Raw genomic sequence first — 22,368 nt, forward strand, 5'->3', positions numbered from 1 at the left:
TTGTTAAAGTTACTCGTCTCTAGGTATGTAGCCCCTTTCTGCACTCCACCACGTACCTGTCAGCTTGTTGTAAAGGAGTAGCACACATGCTGCCGTGATGCTGGGAGCTATGTCACTGCTATCCCACATACTAGCAGAGTCACCCAAGGTGAACACATTTTAACAGAGCTTCCAGACTGAGACAGACTATGAAGAAAGAATAGGCTATCCAAGTCTGAAGAATTTATCACTGAAAACCTTTTGAATAGCAGAACATTGTTCGAGATAGTGCCAGAAGATGAACCCTCAGGTTGGAAGATACTCAAAACATGACTGAGGAGGAACTGTCTTCTCAAAGCAGAGTCGGCCCTAATGAGGTAGATGGAGTAAAGCCTACAGGAGGGAAGCCTTAGGGACCTTCATATGCTGAAAAGGCACAACCCACACTTAGAAGAAACCACTGCAAACATCTTCTAACAATTGGAGCTGGGAATGTATGGAATATGAAGACAGGAAAATCGGAAGTCATCAAAAATGAAATGGACAGCATAAAGATTGATACACTGAGAAAAGATTGAAGTTGTCGAGGATTACGTCTTCCTAGGCTCCACAACCAATGTCCATGAAAGCAGCAGCCAAGAGATCGAACAATCACCACATGGAGCAAATCTGCTGCATGAGACCTCTTTTAAACTGAAAGCAAGAATGTTATTCTGAGGACTGAGGTTCACCTGACCCAAGCCAGGGTATTTTCAACTGCCTCATGTGCATGTGAAAGTTAGACAACCAATAAGGAAGATGACAGAGAATGGATGCATAGTGCTGGCAAAGAATACCACGGACTGCCCAAAGAACAAACCTGTCTTGGACGTATACAGCCAAAGTGCTCCTGAGAAGCTAAGCTGGTGAGACTTTGTCTCACATACTTTGGGCACGTTATCCAGAGAGACAGTCCCTGGAAAAGGACATCATGCTTGTAAAGTAGAGGGCCAGCAACCAAGAGGAAGGCCCTTAACAAGACAGAGTGCTACAATGGTTGCAATGATGGGCTTGCACGGAACAATTGTAAGGACCAGTGTTTCATTGTGTTGTACAGAGGACCACTGAGTCAGAACCGACCCCCTGGCACCTAACAACAACGATTTCTGGACTCTCTCTCTGTTCCATTGATCGCTGCCTGATCTCTCCACCAATAGCACATTGTATTGATTACTATAACTAGACAATGAGCATTGAAACTAGATAGTGTCACTCCTCTAATATGTTCCTCTTTTCCAGTGTTGTTTTGATTATTCTAATCCCTCTGCATTCCTATATGAACTTTCAAATCAATTTCTCAATCCTGTTTTTTGAAAAGCTTGGTAGGATTTTTATTGGCGATGCTTTGAACTTCTAGATTTATTTTTGAAGACTACTGCGTTTTTTATATGAGTAAAATCCCCACACACATTATTTTCATAAGGGTGCTATAGCAATATTTTTTATGTTAGTGACTTCAATTTCATGTGTGTGTGTGTGTGTCCCCCCACCACCACCACTGTCCAACAGATTTCCTGTTAAACACTTGTCTTGGTGCCTCCTGATGGGGACACCTGGTTCCCAGCAGCAGACCCTCACTAACTTACACCGAGTCTAAAGCAGTCCCCCTCGCGACAGGCACCCTTCTCAGCTCTGCAGTCCACTTCTCAGATGCAGGAAGCAGTGACGGCTTCCACCCCAGAAAAAGCCCTCACCAGGGCAGCCAGTCCCAGCCCAAGAGGGGGGTGGGGCTGTGCACCAGGGGCTGGAGAGGCCACTCTGAGGGGTGAGGCTGGAGAGCCACAGCCCCATGCGCTGTATATAGACTCAGCAAAAAGCAAGCAAGCTGAGCTGGCCAGCTGCCTGCTCTGGCTGCTTGAATTTCCCACCCACAGGGCAGGAGTAAGTGCCACAGGTGCAGAAGGGTCTCACCCACCCCTTGCTCACATAAGGGGGTCCAACTGGCTGCCATGAGGCTCCGGCTATGTAAAGTGTTAGCCACACTTTACATATTCTCCTTGACTCTTTGAATAGCTTCCTGTCTGGGTTCACGTGTGTCAATCTCCATTAACAGACGCTGGTGCCCAATGCGTATGACTTGTCCATCACCTCATGTTTTACCAACACCCAGGCTCGGTCGATATTTTCACATCCTTCTGAGGGTCAGTTACCAAATGACCTGCCAGCACAGTGCAAGTAGACAGAGGCTCCTGACGTATTTTTCCTGTACCTGGCTCCATAATCATTGGCTTCTCTTTGAATTGTTGATTCACTGCACCAGCATCGAGCGGGGGAGCTGCTGGGGATACAAAACCTCATTTCATCATGCACTCTGTACTAATGGACCTCGTTAATAAACGCATGGTCCTTTATGACATATTAACCCAATAGGCGCAAACCTAGCAGCAGACGGGAGGCTGGCACGGGGCCAGGCAGTGTTTCTTTCTGTTGTGCACAGGGGTCGCTGTGATTCGGAACGGACTTGAAGACCCCTGACAACCACCCTGTTGAACATGCTGTCTCACCTGACCCAGGTAAAAGCCCTCCAGTCGGGTACTATTCTCCCCATGACACCGATGCTGAAACTGTGGCTCAAGCCAAGTTAAGAAGTGGACCAAAGCTGCTCAGCCACGAAGTCACCGTTGCAGGGGGACGTCCAAGTCCTCTGATTCCAAAATGCTCATCGTTCTGTCAGACACTGCCACCCATCCAGGCACAGAAGGACAACTTGCTGGTGGTCAGCACCGACTTCAAGCCATCCACGTCACCCTCCCTCCTCGAGCGCAATCCCCGAGAGCCCCAGCTGAGCCTCACTCAGCCTTCTACCACCACCAGGACCAGGAGCAACCTCTCCAGCGCACAGGGGCCTGGAGCACACTCGCTGCACAAACAAACAGAGAGAGCAGCAGGGAGCAGGGAGCGAGGGAGGCCCGGGGGGCGTGTGGTCTCTCACTGCAGCAAGTGGACAGGGCGGGCCACCGTGCAGCCCAGCAGGCAGCTGCAGGAGAAGCATGATGCAGCCACAGGGGAAGGGGGATGGGGAAGCAACCTTTGATGGTCATCCTTCAGCATGTTCTACCGCCTTCGGAATGAGGTTCAAACTCCGAGCGGAAGGCTTACCATGACTCGGGCAGCACAACCTACGCACCTCTCACCCTGCTCACTTCATTCTCTATCCTCCAGCCAGTGACCAGCCCCTTCCTGTGCCACGAGGAAAGCCCCTTCCTGGACCCAGTGACCAGGCCCCTCCGGCCTCCAGGCCTTTGGACTGCTTCGCCTCACCACTCCTCTCTGAGCAGAGAGGAGTCGCTTCACTTCCGGTCCCAGCTCAAGGCCTCCCTCCCCTACCACCTCCCTCAGTCTCAGGCTGGTCCATTCTCGGCCCCTCTCACAGCTGGCAGACACTGCCGGTACAGCCAGGAGTGTCACACCCAGGTGGCATATAGAACCTCCCTTGGGGAGCACCGGGCCCCTGCCTGAACTGTAGCTCTGGGCTGCAATCATCTGTCCTGGTCCAGGGCCAGAGAACAAGCGCAAGGAAGTCACCCCAGATATGGTCCAGGCTGCAACCAAATGAGGCCGTGGCCCATGGTGGGAGGCCCAGCAGAAGAGGGCTCACAGATATTATGGGCAGTGAGGTGACCATCTTTCAACCCCAAGCCCCCATCTGCAGGGGGATGCGGGGCCGGCTCCCTTCCCACCTGGGCTCAGGAAGCCCTCTGTTTGAGGCTGCGGAGTGGGGGCTCTTTCCCCACAACTAGTGGGGACATAGAACCAGAGGATTCGCTCATGCCCATCACGCCACACCAACCAGCGAGCCCTCCCCACCCCTGTCCCCAGCTGACCCCCTGGTCTCTGAAGGAGAAGCTCCAAGGACTGCTCCCCTCAGGAAATCAGCACTCCACCAAGAAGCAACGTTAAATGGCACAGGGAGAAATGGACACTAGACCGCTACAAGTGGCTGCCTCCATTTCCTTCCTGTCCCCAAAGGGGCACACCAGACCAATGCCCAATCTGAGGCGCACAGGCTGAAGCCTTCCGAAGGGTGGTCTTCCTGTGCAAATGCACAGGGAATGGGGTGCGGGTGGGGGATTCTCTCTCTCCTGCCTCTCAAAAAAGGAAACAAACTGGGAGAGGTAGGTTTATTGTGCCAACCTGGCCAATGAACACATGTGGGATTAATTGAAGGGTGGAGAGATAAATGGCTCGGCGAGCCTCGCCTTTCTGGTCTCTTGCTCTTTGATGAGCGGACCAGTGTGTAGCTGCCTTAGCTTGTTCTCTGTCTCAATTTGCAAGCTACACTACCTGTGGGACACCTCAGGTTCCTTCAAGACCTGCTTCGCTATGCTACTGGAGTATACATCGCTTGAGTTGAGGACTATTGGCCCCTGTCATCTGGCTGACTGTTGGTGACCTGCTTGCTGTTTGCTGCCTGTGGCTAAATTGCCTGAATTGCTCTACAGAGGACTCAGCTGTCTGCTTCCTTGACTTGCACCCGGTGGCCCTCAAGACTTGAAAGATTGCCAGTGTATTAGCTGTCTCGTGGAAGTGAGTTGCACAAAGCCATTTGTATTGCTCTATAATTAGCTGGTTATTTCTTATGTTTTTTATATATATATACACAAACACACACACACACACACACACACACACACGTGTCCTGGTTTTGTTTCTCTAGAGAACTCTGTCTAACATACAAAGTCACTGCCACTGAGTCGATGCAGACTTCTACCAAGCCGAGAGGGAAAGAGAGACCTGTCCCGGTGGGTTTCGGAGACTGCAGCATGCCCCATCTTTTTCCCGAGGAGTCACTGGTGGTTAACAGACCAACACGTAACCAGTACACCACGAGGGCTCCTAGCCTCTCCAAAGAGCCTTATGAAAGAGAGCAAAGGCCACGTCCCCTACACCAGAGGTTAACAGAACAGAGGTTCCTGTCCATTAGCCCTGAATGTCTAAGTTACCTGTCTGCTTTTCCAGCCTTAGCCTTTTCGGACTTCTATGGAGGGGATGACACCATGAGTTATTATATGAAAGAAAATGTTCCAAATATAGATTCTGTTTCAGAAGAGACCATCCTAAAAGGGAGGTCAGAGGAGGCATTCAGGGTAGGCAGCTGCTAGTGACAGACAAAATTTAATGAATAAAACATGCTACACAGCAGCCAAGCATTTAATAGCCAGCAAAGCTTTAAGCCAAAGGAATTACTCTCTAATGGTGGAATTATAAGCATCAGCAATGATTTAGGGGGAGTATTAGCAAAGAAAGTTGTTCTAGCATCCTCGAAAGCCCAACAAATGAGCTGATGCGAGTGTGCAAGCCCTCAGCAAACAGCAAATGCGCTGCAAATCTGAGGGATTAATAACATTGTTATTGGCAACTTGTGAGTCAGCCTGCCAGCAAACAAGGCTGCCGCCACACAGACACACGCAGATGCTCGCGGGAGCACAGGACGCTCACTCCGTGGCCTGGAAAGCATCTATTTGGGAACCAAGTTGCCAGAAGGGCTAGAGAGAACCCTTCCCTCCATCTGCCCCTTAATCACACACACCGAGGAGATGCATAATTACTTTGTTCCCAGCACTGCTCCGTGGCTGGAAGAGTGAGGGCGTTTCTGGAATGGCAATTGCAGACAAGAGAAACAAATGGGAGGCCGTGCGTGGAATAATGTCCCCAGTCAGCCAGCTCCCCTTCCCTTCCCATCATCCCTGTTCAGGCCACAGCCTTGGTGAGGGGCAGAAGTCCTCAACTTGTTCATTTGCTCCAAGTCTTGAAATCTTGGGGCCTGATGGGGGAAAAAAACAACAACACACAGAAAAGAAACCCTGAAAAATAGAGGGCAGGTGGTCACACTCCTCTCCTACCTCACTGGGCAAAGTAAAACTAATCAATGGATACTGGGGATCCGTGGGAGCGGCCTGGGTACAGGTACAAGGAGGGTGGGGGTTGGATGCATCCCATCCACTGTCTATCCCAGTCCTAGACTCAATAGCATGAGAGTGCATTCAACAGGCAGCATCATGGGAGCCCCGACCCGACAAAGTCCAGGTACAGAGCACATCCCAGCACAGAGGTTGCAAACTTTACCCCATCTTCTGTGGGGTAAGAGAGCAGACCTATAGGAAGGGGAAGCTAACTTCCACACCCCAAGCCAGGGCCCTGGACTTTCATTTTAGAATGTCGTTTTTGATACTAGATGCAGAACCAACTCATAGCAAGCACAAGAAGAGCAGAAGGCATATTGTCTTGGGCCTGTGCCATCCTCGCCATTGCTATGTCTGTGCCCGTTGGTGCAGCCACTGTGTCAAACCACCTCTTCAAGGGTCTTCCTCTTTTTTGCTGATTTTCTACTTCCAGGAACTGGTGTCAGCTGACAACATGTCCAGGTTTTGTGAGACAAAGTCTCGCCCTCCCTGGTTCTCAGAAGCATTCTGGTTGAACTTCTAAGGCGGATTTGTTGATTCTGACATCCTTTCTTCTGTAGTTTCCTTATTCCTCCAGATTTCACGTGCAGACGAGGCAACTGAAGGTGCCATGGCTCGGGTCAGGTACACCTTAGTCCTCAAAGTAGTATCCTTTCAACACCTTTAGGAGGTCTGGTGCAGCAGATTTACCCAATACAATGGGTCATTTGAGCTCGATTGCTGCTTCCAGGACCATTGACTGTGGATCCAAGTAAGATGAAATCCTTGACAACTTCAATCTTTTCTCCATTTGTCACGATTTGCCTATTGGTCCAGTTGGTTTTCTTTACATTGAGCTGCAATCCACACTGAAGGCTGCAGTCCTTGATCCTCATCAGCCAGGGCTTCTAGCCCTCCTCACTTTCAGCAGCCTAGATGGCGTCATCTGCATATCACAGCTTGTGAATAAGCCTTCCTCCAATCCTGATGTTCGGTTCTTCTTCATATAGTCAATCTTCTTGAATTATTTTCTTAGCATACAGATGGAATGAATATGGTTTTTTTAAATGCAATGCTGAAACACACCTTTTCTGATTATAAACCTTTCACTAAACCATCCACTTGCTTTATTCTATTCTGGTCCATCTACGGGTTTCACAAGAACACAACAGAATACCCTGTTATTCCCTAGTTTGTTATGATCCACACAATCGAATGCTCTTGCATAGCTCATTGAACACAAGTCAACATCTTTCTGGGACTTTCTGCTCTGAGCCAAGATCCATCTGACACCAGCTCTGGCAGCCCCGTGCCACGCCCTCCTCTGAGCCCAGCCTGAAGCTCTGGCAGCTCTCTGTGAAGGTGCTGCTGCCAAAGAACAAAGAAGAAACGGCCTGGGATTCATGTGGTGGTGATTGCACACTCTTAATGAATACGATATGTGAATTAGATGTTGGTGCAACTGTCAAAAGTAAATAAACTAATTTATTTTTTAAAAGGACACTTAGAAGCTTGGATTCTGAGTGCCTCATCTGCCGGTACTGCATCTTGACGACGTATCGCTGCTACTGATCAGGTTGTGGGTGGCGGACCCCTCAGAAGCGGGCAGTGTACCCCATCTTCTCAGTCTGCCCTGCGTCTGGAAGCGCTGCTGAACGGGTTTCCCTGAGGTGAACACAGTAGCATAGCCTGCTACAGCACAGCAGCACTCGGGCCACCGCATATGACCAGCTGACAGACAGCCCACCATGGTCATTTGTCGCTAGGGAAATGCAAACCAAAACCACAATGAGATAACACTCCACGCCCACTAGGATAGCGATAATAAAAATAGATTATAATCAACGGAAAATCACAAGGGTTGGCCAGAATATGGAGACACTAGAACCCTCCTACATTGCTGGTAAGGATATACAATGGTACAGGCACTGCGGGGGGGGGGGGAGAGTTTGGTAGTTCCTCCAAAGATTAAACACACAATTACCATGTGACCTAGCACTTCAACAGCTTGGTATATATACCCCCAAATCCTGAAAGAAGAGATTCAAAACATACTTGTTCAAAGATACCTGTCGGAATGTTCACTGCAGTATTATTCACGTTAGCCAAAAGATGTAAACAACCCAAAGGTCCATCAATTGGTACATAAATAAACAAAATGTGGTATCTACAAATCCAAACCAAGCCCACTGCCACTGAGTCTATTCCAACTCACAGCACCTCCTGTGGGGCAGAGGGTTTCCAAGTCTAATCTTTTGTTTTTAATCTCTCTAATTGTCATTCGGGTAAGCATTTGCAGCACAAATTGGTTTACAATTCAATCATTACTGTATGTGCTTTGTGACATGGAATGCAATCCCCACAATGTAGCACACTCTTTCCCTTTGGGTACCTCTTACCTTGGTCTTTTCCTGTCCCTTCCTCTTCCCATCTGTATCCTTGGGCTAATGCTACCCTGGTGACCTCGTGGTTGATGGTGCAAATGAGTGCGTTCCTGCTGGATATTACTGTCCATCTTATAGGGCACCAGCTAGCTCTTCTGGCTGGAATCTTTACAGGCGCCTATGGCCACATCTCTTTCCCGTGGAGCAATGTTGGGTTTGAACTACTGCCTTTGGTTATAGATGAGCACTTAACCACAGCACCAGCAGGGCTCGTTATCTATCTACAGTGGAGTGAGAGCCAGCAATAAAAAGCAATGGAGACCCAGCACAAGCTACAACATGGATGAACCTTGAAAACAGTATGCTGAGCGACATACGCAGACACAAAAGGACAAATATTGCAAGCTCCCACTCCCGCCCCTGCAGTACCTAGATAGCTAAATGCAGAGACCAAAGTCCACCAGTGGTTACCCGCAGGAGGAAGACGGGGAGACAGGCAGTTACTGCATGCCTAAGTAGTACTGGGTCTCTAGCTGGGGTGATGACAATTTTTAGAAGTGGATCGTGGTAACGGTGGCACAACCTGGTGAGTATAATTAATATCACCAAGTTCACTTAAAAATGGTAGAAATGGCAAATGTTTTTATTCTATGTACTTGATTACAATAATCTTTCCCAAAAAAATTTTTAAACAGGCCATGGCATACCCAGCAGCATCTCACACAGTTGGTACTGAGGAGATCTTTGCTGCGTGCCCCGAATGCTATGTGTGGTGGCTTCTTCGTACTCTACCGTGACCAGGTCACCAGGAGGTGACAGGTGACAGGTCACCTCCCTTGTCATTCCCTGGAAGAAGGCACTGGAGGGAGGCGGGCCGGAGACAGACTCGCGGTAGTAGGAGTAGTGCTCCAGTCCCCGTACGAGAGCGCCACATCTGCCCCGCCACGATCAGTCAACAGTTTATTTGTATAGTCAAGTGAAGTTATTCTGCTAATTGGACATATGTCTCACAGTTATACAAGCAAAAGTCTATTAAAAAGTCTGGCTGTAACAGGCAAGAGCTTTGAGGAGAGTTTGATTCAAGGGCAGCAAGGGAGCTGAGTAGATTTTAATTTGGTAGAAAATAGCTGCTTGGGGCCAAGACTGTGAAGAACCAGAAATTCAGAGCGGCTATTAGATTACTGCTGCTGTTAGCTCGCATCTCGATCATCCTTACAGCTGCAGTGGACCTGCCGTCCACTTCATTAGTTACGTTAGGACGTCCGTCTACCCCTGCTCTTCCAGCGAAGCCCACTGTGCAGACACGGCCACTGAGGCCGGAGAGCCACATCCTGCCCGAGCCACAGGGAGCCTGTCCTCCCAGCCCCACAGCCCAGCCTCCCCAGCAGAGCTGGTGTGTGATCTGGAATCCAGCCCAAGGGCTTTCAAGGAGAAAGGCCAAGGGGATGGGAGAGAGGGTCAGGAAATGCTAGTTCCTCAAGGCTTCTTGACAAATGCCTCCAAGTCGCTGTGGCAGCATGGAGGGCAGGTCAGAGCACAGAGAAGCGGGGTCACAGGCTCAGAGACACACCTGCACCTGGGAGTGAATCCAGCCGTGGGTTGAATGGTGGCCACTAAAAGACGCATCCACGCCCTAAACACCCCCCACCAACCTGTAAGCGTGACCTTACTTGAAAGATGTAATTAATTTGTGAGTGTCATTAAGAATCTTGATAGGAAATCATTCCGTCTCGGGTGGGCCCTAGGTCACATGACAAAGAGTCCTTCCAAGAGATCAGTGAAGACAACAGAGATAGAGCCTGGGGCGGAGCCACCACACGGCTGCTGACAACCAGAAGCCGGGAGGAGGGACACCCCACCCCTCCTCCACAAAGACACCCCACCCCGAGCCTTTGGAGAAGAGTGAGGCCCTGCCAAAGTCCAGCCTCCAGAGCAGCAGTTCTCAACCTGTGGGTCGAGACCCCTTTGGGGGTCGAACGACCCTTTCACAGGGGTCGCCCGATTCATAACAGTAGCAACATGACAGTGATGAAGTAGCAACGAAAATAATGTTATGGCTGGGGGTCCCCACCACATGAGGAACTGAGGAAGGTGGAAAACCACTGCTCCAGAGGTACGAGGCAGGCAATGTCAGTGGTCTCACACCCCCACGCTGGCGGCCAGTGGTCACAGCAGCCACACAGGATAAATGAGGTGAGAGATGGAGAGCAAGCCTTTCGCAACGGTGCCTGTCACTTCATTAAAAAAACAAAAACACAACTGCCATCGAATCCTTGCTGACTCTATAGGGCAGGGCAGAACTGCCCCTGTGCGTTTCCAGACTGTAACTCTTCACAGGAGTAGAACGCCCGTCTTTCTCCCACGAAGTAGTTGGTGGTTTTGAAATGCCCACCGAGTAACCACTACCCCACCAGAGCACCAGCAAACTGGATGGTGCCCACAGTTAAAGGCAGAAGGTTGGGGCTTCGCAGCCCACCCAGAGGCACCTCGGGAGACAAGCCCCACTGCTTGCGTCCAAAACAACTCTGAAAGCCCCCATGAAGCTCCGGTTTCCCTGAGTATGGGCCTACTCAACAGCTGGGACCCACAAGTCAAGGTCAGCACTTGTTTTAGCATCAGAAGCCCCCCTGGCATCACCCTGGAAACAATGAAACTTAATCTTCAGGGTTTACCAAAAACTCACTGCCAGTGAGTTAGTTTGGACTCACAGCCCCCCTCCATAAATTCCCTCTTTACAGGAGTAGACAGCCTCATCTTTCTCCCAAGGAGCTGCTGGTGGGTTTGACCTACTGATCTTACAGTTAGCAGAACCCCTACATCACCAGCTCCAATCTTCAGGATACAGAATTTAGCAATAGGCACTTTATCAGGCTCCCCGCAGGACACTGCCCATCAGACATTTTGGGAGCCGGTGACTGGTCCTCCTCTTTAGTTTCTGAAGCGCTTCCTTCCCTGATAAAGACTTCACACCTAGCTTCCACAACTCACTCCAGTATTCCATCACCTTAGCTATAAGAAATCCTACCTTGTGTCTACCCTACCTCCCCGAGCAAATAATCAGAGAGGCTGGATGATATGAAGAGAAGAACGCAGCATTAGTTAGTCTGGGAGACTAGAGAAACAAACTCACAGACGCTCGTGTGAAAGAGAGACCTTTATATCGCAGAATTGTATATCGGGCAAACATCCCGGCTCAGTCCACTTCAAGTCCATAAGTCCAATATTAGCCCATATGCCTGATATCAGTCTATAAATTCCTCTTCAGACTCACGCAACACATGCAATGACGCTGAACGCAGGAAGATCACAGGCCAGTGGGTGGAAAGTCTTGTAGATCCAGTGGCAGTAGAAGCATCTCAGTGCTGGCATGTCTCCATGTGGACATGCCAGCTCCAGGGCTCTGGCTCCATCAGTGTGTCTCCATGTAGTTTGTCAACAGGAATGTGTAGCAGAGAGAGTATGTGGCCTCCAGTGAGCTATTTATCTCCATCGCGCCTCAAAATGAGGTCATCAAGCTGCGACCTGATTGATAGGCTAGACTCCACCCCTTTCTCAAATTCACAGATTAGGTAGATGCCACAATCAGGATTGGAGAAAGGCTTATTAACAACTTCTGATATGCAGATGATACAACATCGCTTGCTGGAAGTGAGGGCTTAAAGCACTTGCTGATGAAGATGAAGGGTTACAGCCTGTGGTATGGATGACAACTCAATGGGAAGAAGCCCAAAACCCTCACAACGGGGCCATTAGGTAACATCCTGATAATCGGAGAAAAGGTTGAAGCTGGCAAGGATTTCATCTTGCTTGGATCCGTAATCAGTGCCCCTGGAAGCAGAGTCGATAAATCAAAAGACACGTTGTCCTGGAGAAATCTGTTGCACAGACCTTTAGAGAGCTGAAAAGCAGGGATGCTACTTTGAGAACTAAGGTGTGTCTGAACTGAGCCACGGTATTTCCAATTGCCCCATATGCATGTGAAAGCTGTACATTGATGAGGAAGACTGGAAAAGAATGGAAGCATGTGTGTGATGGTGCTGGCAAAGAACCCTGAGAGTACCACGGACTCCCAAAGGACAGCGAGTCTGTCTTACAAGAAGAAAGGCAAGGACTGCGAGACTTTGGACATGCTGTCAAAAGAGACCAGTCCTGGAGAAGGAGATTATGCTTGGTAGAGGGGCGGTGAAGGAGAGGAAGGCCCTCCAGGAGATGGACGGACACAGTGGCTGCAACAATGGGCTCAAGCACAGGAACAGCTGTGACGATGGCGCAGGACCAGGCAGTGTTTCATTCTGTGGGGAGTGGGGTGGCCGTGGGTTAGAACCAACTCGGTGGCATCTGACAGCAATAACAGCATCCCTCGTCACAAGCTCGATCCTGTTTCCCTTCACTATCCTCTGCAGGGGAGGGACCTGAGTTGGCCGTGGTAGATGTGCCCAACCAGGAGTCGTCAGGCTCTTGAGGGGTTGAGGACACAGGCAACAGTCAAGAGTGAGAAGCCCCGCCAGGCTTAGTGGGAGGGGGTATGAGATAGGCGAGGCCCAGCCAAAGTGGGGCTTCTCCTGACCCTGCCCTCCAAGGTTAACCCCACAAGCCACCTCGAGTCTGTCAACTTGTCATACTGCGGTGGATTGTCTGCTGTTGTAATGCTAGAAACTATGCCATTTCAGATACCAGCAGGGTCACGGATAGTGGGCGGGTATAGTGCTTCCAGGCGTAGACTGGGAAGGTGAAGACCCAATGGATAACAAGAGCATATTGTCCAGCATAGTGCCCAATGATGAGCCCCTCATCACCTGAGGTTGGAAGGCTCTCAGGGCACAAGCGGTGGTCCATGAATCGCCTGGATGGCACAGGACCGGGCACTGTTTCCTTCTGTACATGGGCCACCATCAATCAGAGATGGCTCAAGGGCAACAAAGAAGCCCTCACTGCCATCCCATGCCTAGGGAGCAAGGCCTTCTACTGCCACCTCCACTCCTCCCACAGGAGCAAGCAGCCCCGGTGACCAGGCAGTCCACGCAGGCAAGGGAGCTGCAGGAGCACAGGCGCATGCGGACCTGCCTAACAGTGAAATCGTTCTCACCAGGAGCTACAGAGATCCCTGCCGATGCCTTCCTCGAGCCTGAAGCCCTGGGGTGGTCCCACTGCATTCCTGCTGTAGCCCTTAGGCAGGGGTCACCGCTCTGAGCAGCAGCAGCCGGAGGTAGCGCCTAGAGAAGAACAGTAAGGAGGGAGAAGAGCTGGAGAGTTGCCAGACCCAGCAGGGGGAGGGGGAGGCAATGGCAGGCGCCAGGCAGGGTCTGGTTCACTTCTGCTACGATCGGACGGAGCTGGTGCAAAACCTGCTTTTTGCTTCTGTGTACCCGGCTGGCTGCCATCAAGTCGGCCCTGACTCAGGTCAGAGTAGAACCCCGTGCTCCCCAGGGTTTGCAATGGCTGGTTCTCCAGAAGACGATCACCAGGCCTTTCTTCTGAGGTGCCTCTGGACAGACTCAAACCTCCGACCTTTCAGTTAGCTGCAGAGCACTTAGCTGTCTGCACCAGCCAGGGATGCCAAAAATGTGGTTCGGGAGGGAATTTCAGGCGCTACCCAGACGCTTCTCATTTGCATGTCCAAAAGATAGAGAAAGCCATGACCTGCATCGCAGACCTGTGGTCTCAAAAATGCTTTCGCTTCCAACAAAACCAAGTACAGGAAGAGAGTCAGTAGAACGAACATTGTCATGTGAATCCCTCAATAAATCCAATGCCATCGAGACAATTCCAACTTATAGCAATCCTATAGGACAGAGTAGAACTGCCAACCATGCTTCAACATGGCACCCCGGGGCTCCTTCGAAACCCCCAATAGGTAGTGGTACAGCCACCTGTGCTGTATATGCTTTTGGATAGGAAGCAGGGAAATGGCACGTGTGCTCAGGGACCGATGGGGCATCACTTCTAAAACCGGACAGTAAGTACAAGGATGATCGCTGAATGCCTGGTGATTTCTTTCCTCGGGGCTCAAATACTTCACACAGGGTTTTAAAAGGCAAGGTGGATGCAAATGGAGCTAAATGGGATGCTGTCACAGGTCAGGGCCAAGTCTAGAGCAACCAAAAGGGTGACCTGGCATTTGCTTGGTCTGCCTGAACCCCACAGCAAGCTGAGCCTGATCTCCAGGAGGAAGCTTGAATCTCACCACCCCTTCTCCAAGACCCACTGAAGGGAGCAGGCCCCGTGTCTCTCCCCAGACCACACCGAAGCAAGAGGACCAAGGCCTTCGGAGTGGGGGTTGTTGCAGAAAATCATGCCAATCTGTAACACCATGTTCACCAAGATTTGGACACGCGGACTTTGTTCCCCTTCCTGCCCAGGCCGGGTCCTCAGATGACCCAGCCAGCGCCCATGCAGAATTCATCACAAATCCAAGCAAGCCAGGCACCAACCCCGCAAGGATTCAACATGCCTCCCCCGCGATACAAAGCACTCATGGACAAATGTCCTGTGGTGACAAGGGAAGCAGTAAAGAGGTCTGAGAGGCACAGGGAACGACAATGCCTTGAACAGCTTCCCAACAGCAGACAGAGTCCACACGTGCAGGCAGTACCTCTGCTTCTCTAGCCCCTCCCCAGCTGGCTTCCTAGCCCCTCCCAGGCAGGACCTGCCCCCAGAGCTCAGGAGCAGGGACGCCAGAGCAGGCACTCCAGCTGTAAGGAAGGCAAGTCAACCCTGCAGCTGGCAAGGCCATGCCTGCTTCCCCTAGACTGTGAGCCACCTGAGGACAGCAGCCGTGTCTCCTTTTCCTCTCTGTGGGTTGAGCCCCACGCAGGACCTGGCACCTAGCAGGCTCACGGAAGATGGCTAAAATAATTGCTGGGTGGAGGAGCATGAAGAAACGCACTGGTTTAGAAACATGGTCCCCCATTAACAGTAGGTTTCAGGGAAACTTCCCCCAAGAACCAGACTCAGCTATAATCCTACCCTCCACCCTCCTTTGTAGACCAAAAAGGTCTTTTAAAAGCTTACCGAATTAAAAAAATAAAATTTAAAAAACCTCACTGCCATCAAGCCGATTCCAATTCGCAGTGACCTTATAGGACAGAGTAGAACTGCCCCTGCAGTAGAAAGCCTCCCCTCTCTCCCACGGACTAGCTGGTGCTTTCACGCTGCTAACCTTGGGGTTAGTGGCCCATCGCGAACCCACCACACTACCAGAGCTCCTTGTTATTTATTGTCTTTAAATGGGGGGGGGGGGGCAACTAAATGAAGAGGGTGGAAGAGTTTGCAGTTGGTCAGCAGTATAAGACTTGAGACCCTTTTCCAAAGCATAGAGCTAGCTGCTGCTGTTGCTGGATGCTGGGAAGTTGGTTCGGACTCGTGTGCAAAAGAACAAAACACTGCCTGATCCTGCCCTGTCTTCACAAGTGCCTGGTGGAGCCCCTTGTGAGCGCTACTGTGTCCGCCCATCTCTTTTTTGTTGCCCTGCTACTTTACCATGCGTGATGTCATCTACCAAGTCCATGGAGTGGTCTACACTCCCCTACACGAAGGAATGTGCCTTAGGAAATATTTATTGACTTAAGTGCTTGCTTGGTGGGAAGATTAAATGCAAGTTCAAGGAACTTCTACAAGGGAGGCTCTTCCTCTTCCCCTGTTTTCTAAACCCCCACCATACACACACAGCCTCGGAGCTCAGACGGAGGGGGCTGAAGAGGGGTCAGAGGCACGAGCTGCTGTGCAGAAATCTGTTTCCAGGAACTGTCTATCCAGCTTGATCTTTTCCCTCCAGGTTGGAGCTGGATAAACAGGAAGGCCACTGAACATCAGGTGCAAAGCACAGAAGTTGGAGGGCGATCTTAGATGTCCACGATCTAGGACATGATCTGCCACACACCCACAGGCGGCCTGAAGAAATCACGTCACCTCTCAGGGGTCCAGCCAGCATCTGCCCAGTAAAGGGCTGGAGCCAGACGATGGCTATGATGTCCTCCTCAAGTTCACTGGATAGTTGGAGAAGCACCGCCCCCCACCCCACCTTACCCCATTCCCCTAACCAATATCCACTCGTCCAAAATTGTAGCCCTTGTCCCCAAACACCCAGTCTATCCCACTGTTTTCAAACCCAGTAGATCCCATTGTTTTCTCTCCCTCTAAATGCAGATTCTCCGTCATGATGGAGTTGTTATTTAATACTCAAGCACAAAACCACGGGGTCAGGCATAAGGGTTAACAGAACTGAATTGGCACGGAGGTTCTTAAAGCAAATCTGCAGCTTCCTGTCCTTCCCACAGTAACTACTGCAGGGGACCTTCCTGTCCTCAACCTTCGTTAGACCGTGTGGAGGGAACACCACTGAGGTGTATGCTCCTCACCTGTCTTGTCCCGCTCCCACACTCCAGGCAAAGGAAAGGATCACCAGTTGGATTGGTGAATTTGGGAGACAGACTAGCACTCTGTTCCCCTTTGGGGAACTGCTTGGCCACAGAGCACCTGTGCTCCAGTTCCTCCTGCCCTGAGTGGGATGCCCCCATCTGAGAGGCTTAAGGCTGCCCAGTCCTGTCTGTGTTTGGACGGGTGTGGTGCAGTGAGTTATTTACTCCTCCATCTCGTGATATATTACAAATTCTATCCTCTATAACCTGGGTTATGCTCAAATTTGGGAGTTGTCTTCTATGTTTATGAGGCAGGACTAGAGTACATGTATCTTGAGTCGCTGCCTTTAAAAAAAAAAAAAAAACTAAACTAAAAACCAAACTCGCTGCCATCAAGTCAATGCCAATTTGAAGTGACCCCCAAGCGCCCCCACCCCCCTGTAGCTTTCAGAGACTAATGCTTTTTGCAAGAGAAGAAAGCCCAGCCGTTCTCCCACAGAGCTACTGGTGATTTCAAAGTGCGGACCATACGGACCGCAGTCCAACTCGTAGCCACTCCTTGGGGTGCAGTCTGCATATAAGACATGGAAATTCCTGGCCACATTCTCTTTTGCTCAGGATCCTGTATCTAGATTGTTTTAGCCTCACATCCAGTTCTTAGAACCGAGCCAGCAGCCTATCATCTGACCTAATTCACCAGCTTCCACAGCCTGCAACCTGTCGTCTGACTGGCCAGTTTGGATTTATCCGGCCCTGCGGCCACAGGGGTTGCCTCCAGGCTGATGGTTGATCCATGGATCTGGGACCTGCCAGCCTCTGCAATCACAGAATCCATTTCCCCGATGGCTCTGGGTTCGTTAGGTGTGGCAATGGATGACAGAGGCCAAAATGGGAGAGAGAGTGCTGAGGCGAGGAGGCGGAGGAGTGAGTGTTAAAGATGAGGCAACGGTATCGTGGTTTAGAAAATTGGACCTCTGGAACATCTTTAACCTCAGCCTCATAGGAACCAGCGTTGTGCTGATCCTTCTAAAAGGAATTCTTCATGCAGCAAGTAAGCCTCTCAAATTCAGAGGTGAAATTCAGCAAGCCCACTGGCTGACACACGCAAACCCCCACGGCCTGGTCCAGCACTGTCAGGAAGAACGCTGACACCGATCTTCATGGAGAGGGCCCCTGCCTCTCCCTGGGGCTGGTCCTCGCGTAGAGAGGAGCTCCCCGCATGCACCAAAAAGAACACTGCCATCACGTCGATTCCGACTCACGCTGACGCCGCGATACGGAGGCCCGCCCCACGAGGGTCCCGAGGCTGGCAGTCTTGATGGGAGCAGACTGTCACAGCCTTCTTCCGCAAGGAAGCTGCTGGGTTCAGACAGACAACCTTTCCGTTAGTGGCCAAGTGCATCAGTACTGTCCGACAAGGGCCCCCAAAGCAGGGAATGGGGTCACGGCTAGATCTAGGGGCTCCTATGACACAGCCCTCTGCAACACTGGCTCCATTCGCAGGCAGGTTCTCTCTCCTGGTGGCGAAACAGTGCCAACAGCTCTGAGCCAGCATCCTGCTCTCACCTAACCCAGCAGAAGAGAGAGAGTAGCGCTTCCTGCAAAACACCCCTGCCCCATGCTTACTGACCAGAACAGACTCGGGTGCAGACCCACCCTTGAATCATCTTGTCGGGCCAGAGAAATGGACCCCACTTAAGGCGTGACTATGGGTGCATTCATTCCCACCCTTGGCAAGGAGGGGGCGTGCGTCAGCTCCGTGTGAACCTCACGGAGTCAATGTGAGATAGGCAATACCCCAGGGAAAAGCTTGGATATTGTTCCTCCACAAGAAGAAGGGCTTCTGAGCTGCCAGGTCAGCAGAGGTCACCACACCCCGAGCCTCCAGCAGAATGCCGGGCCCTGCCTCCTCCAGTGCGAGCCATCTGCTTCACTCTGCTTTCCTGACAGGCCAGTTCACTCACCTGCCTGCTCTGCTGGGAGCCACCTTCCCCACATTCCCTGGGCCACACCCCTCACTGCCAGCAGAGGGCCACGATGGCCCCAGAAAAACATTTCCTTGTGTCAAACCCAAAGCACCCACCATATGGAGCTGGGTCACAGGGATCCCCGTCCGCCAGTGCCAACCTTGGTAGAGCTTCTGTAGGGCACTCAATGGCGCTGACACTCTCCTTGACAGGTGAGATCATGAGGATGCTCACTTCTTTCTCAGCCACGCAGTGCTGACAGGGACCAATAAGGGCTCCAATGGAAGAGAACATTCCGGCAATACTGGCAGGTGTTCTTCAGGGCCAGCTGAGTCCCCGTTTCCTTGGGGAAAATGTCCAGGGACGGGTCTACCCCTCCCCTCTTCCCCAGTTGGAAATCACCTGGCGATCAGGTATTATTCTCTTGTCCAATACGAGCTGCACTTTCCTTACTGCATGCCCCAGCGCTGCCAACCTCCCCTGGCACAATGCACCTCGGCCTTCAGATGACTGACGCAGGAAAGGGCTGTTATCTTCACAAGACAGCCCACCCCCGCCCCCACCAGCCTGCTCCGTTTCCCAAGGCAGAGGTGCTGGCCCAGTGCCCTGGTCTGGACCTCCCCTTCCCTGTATCACGTCATTCTGGTCCATTCCCAGGCCCTTACCTCTGGCTATGGAGTTCTGTGGATAAAAGGAGTGGGGAGAGCAGGGTGGGGCCTCAACAATTCCCCAATAAAAACTAACCTTTCTGTCATGCATTCATTCATTTAATCATTCCTTCACAACACTCTATTCAGCACCTACAGTGTACTGATTGGGTGCTGGGGCCTCCGGAACACTCAGCACAGACCATGGAGCGCACGCACTAGTAGACAACAGACTGATTTGTAACACCCCCGCTTTACATGTCACCAGGAGGGCCTGGCGGGGCAGGAGGTTAAGGGCTGTGCTGCTAGCCCATCCTGAGGTAGCACAGAAGACGAGCCTGGTGATCCGTGTGCCCCAGAAGCCACAGCCTCAGAACCGACAGAGCAATTCTACTCTGTCACTGGGGGCCACAACCAGCTCAGTGGCATCTGGCTCTGTCGGGCACTGTCCCCAATCTGATGTACCCGATCCTCAGTCAATGGTATTGCCACCTCTAGCTTAAGAACGGGGCAGCTCCAGAGGCAACCTGCCCGAAGCCAATCCACCAGCTCAGGCTTTCTGACTGCAAGTCTGACGATCTTCTTTGGGGCTTCTCCAACAGAAAGAGGCTAACGAAGCACAGCCTAGCACGGAAAAACGACATTCAATCAGCTCAATGCCTCCCCCCACCCCCACCCCACCCAGAGGTGTAAGACACACAAGCAAGGCCTAATCCTTGATCTAAACTAGTGTAGGTTCCCAGAGTTATTTGACCTGTCGTTCAATTTTCAGAAAACAAATTACTCAGCAGCTTCCTAGCAATGAAAAGCTTTTGTACTGTAACCGAAGAGCCAAGATCAAGTGAAGGCTCTGCTTTTGCAGCCCCTCCCCACTGGGTCATTCCAGCGCCCCTCTGGGAAACCATCCACGTTGGGATGCACGGATCTGAAGGAACCTACAGTCCGTTGTTTGTCGCTGTTAGGTGCCTGTAGTGGAATCTGACTCACGGCAACCCCACGTGACAGAGTGTAACTGCCCTTTAGGGGTTTCTAGGCTGTAGTCTTCATGGGAGCAGGTCCCCCGGGTCTTTCTCGGAACTGCAGGGTGGCTTCAAACTGTCAACCTACCATTTAGCAGCCAAATACTCAGTCATTGCACTGCCTACCCCAAACCAAACCCACTGCCATCGAGCAGCTTCCGACACAGAGACCCTAGAAAAGGCATCCTCGAACTACGGCCTGCGGGCCACATGCGGCCCGCCAAGGACATTGATCCGGCCCACTGAGTGTTTTTGCCCCATTTTGTTTTTCACTTCAAAATAAGATATGTGCAGTGTGCATAGGAATTTGTTCATAGCTTTTTTAAAAACTATAGTCCAGCCCTCCAACGGGTCTGAGGGACAGTGAACTGGCCCCCTGTTTAAAAAGTTTGAGGACCCCCTGCCCTAGAGGATAGAGGAGCACTGCCCTTTTGGGTTTCCAAGACTGCCAATCTTAGCAGGAGCAGGTCACTTCCTCTTTCCCTATGGAGAGACTGGTGGGTACAGCCCCTGACCCTGCACCCGGCAGCCCGGGCACAGCCCATTACGCTCCCAGGGCTCCCTGTGGCTCTTCCAAGGACCCTAAAATGTAAAGTGAGAGGCATGTAACCAACTATCATCTGTGTTGGGAATAAATTCACAAAGGGAGCTCTCTCTAGTAAGATACACAGAAATAAGGATTTCCTCAGGCAGGAAAATTGAGTCCCTGAGGAACAGACGGAAGACGATGGGTCTGTATGTTGTGAATTGTGCACAGTTTCCATCAGGAGCCGTGCGAACGTAGTTCTCATTAAACGACTCTTTCAGGTTGCAACCAGCCAAATCCTGAATGGGGGAAAAGTCTACAGAATAAATGATCTGGTTGCTTCAACAAATGACTTTAAAAAAAGAAGGAAGGAGAAACACTACAGTTTTAAAAATGCAGGAAAGCTCAAGCGATGCCATCGCTCTGCCTCATTTGGAACCATATTTGAACAAACAAACTATAAAAAGACATTTCTGGGGCAACAAGGAAACTCAAACCCAGCGTAGGTCTCCGCGGCCCCACAAAAGTGCCGGGAGCCTGTAAGGTCTGGCTATGGGGTCGTCATCGCTTTGTGAAGGGCCTCGGGTATCAGGGCTACACACGGAAGGATGTACAAACGAGGTGACAGGATAGCTGAGGGTTACTTTGAACAGCTCCCTGAGACATAAGGAATTGATGGATGAACCAGAGTCTGTGAGAGAAGAATGACAACATTTTGATAATTTTTGAAACCAGCTGAGAGTTCCATAGGGGTTCGTTAAACTCATCTTAGTCGCTCTACTCCCGTGAGCAGCTGAAAATGTCTATAACGAAAAGTTTAAATAAAAATGTACACGCATCTAGGCTGTCTGGGTAGGAAAACGTCACAGAAGGGCGAGTGCCTGAACTGAGCCCGCGGGGATGGCCCAGGATTTCCTAAGGGGCAAAGGGCATCCATGCTGACAGAGCAATGGCACACAGGTCTGCCGTGTGCACAGGTTACTGCGGACACAGAGGCCTCTGCGTGGACACGGGTCCTGGGGAGGACACAGGTCTAGTCTAGCAAACCTTCCACTGGAGAGATCAAGGGCATCTGCTTTTGACCCAAGTCCACCATCATCCCGCAACAGCACATGCCCTCTTGCTTAGCTCCCTGAGACACCCGGACGCTGACTCCAAGTGAGGGATGAGTGTGTGGTCGACAACTCCACCCAGACACCTAGGAGACACTGGGGTGGCCTTCAGAGGACAGGCAAGCAATTAACCTCCTTCAACTGGGTTTTGCCTGACAAGCAGTTTGGGAGCTAGCTCAGTTATCTCAGGGACAGAGCCTCCATCTCTCCTGAGTCATTCCAGAGATACACGCCAGCCTCCTGGGCAGCCACCTCTAGATTAATAACCTCAGCACCTGGGGCTGGGGAAAGGGGGAGGTGGGGGTGTCAGCTTCATGTCAGCATACCAGCCCAGCCCATCAGCACTAAAACAGCCCACCCAGAAAGTGGAAATGTGCTCCTCCCAAACCAAATCGCCAGGAGCCCCAGGCCCAGCCCTCATGCTGCCCCTCCCTTTATGGTGCCCACCTCCAGCTG

General features: G+C 51.3%; 1 protein-coding gene across 3 annotated transcripts in view; it reads right to left on the reverse strand.

Moving 5' to 3' along the window:
* Positions 1-22,368, reverse strand: part of ADCK1 (aarF domain containing kinase 1) — a 140,694-nt gene that overhangs the window by 97,368 nt on the left and 20,958 nt on the right. The window lies entirely within an intron of this gene.

The sequence above is a fragment of the Echinops telfairi genome, unplaced genomic scaffold (genome assembly GCF_000313985.2).
Source record: "Echinops telfairi isolate 266 unplaced genomic scaffold, ASM31398v2 ScPeMD7_18;HRSCAF=68, whole genome shotgun sequence".
In the NCBI taxonomy this organism is placed as follows: Eukaryota; Metazoa; Chordata; class Mammalia; order Afrosoricida; family Tenrecidae; genus Echinops; species Echinops telfairi.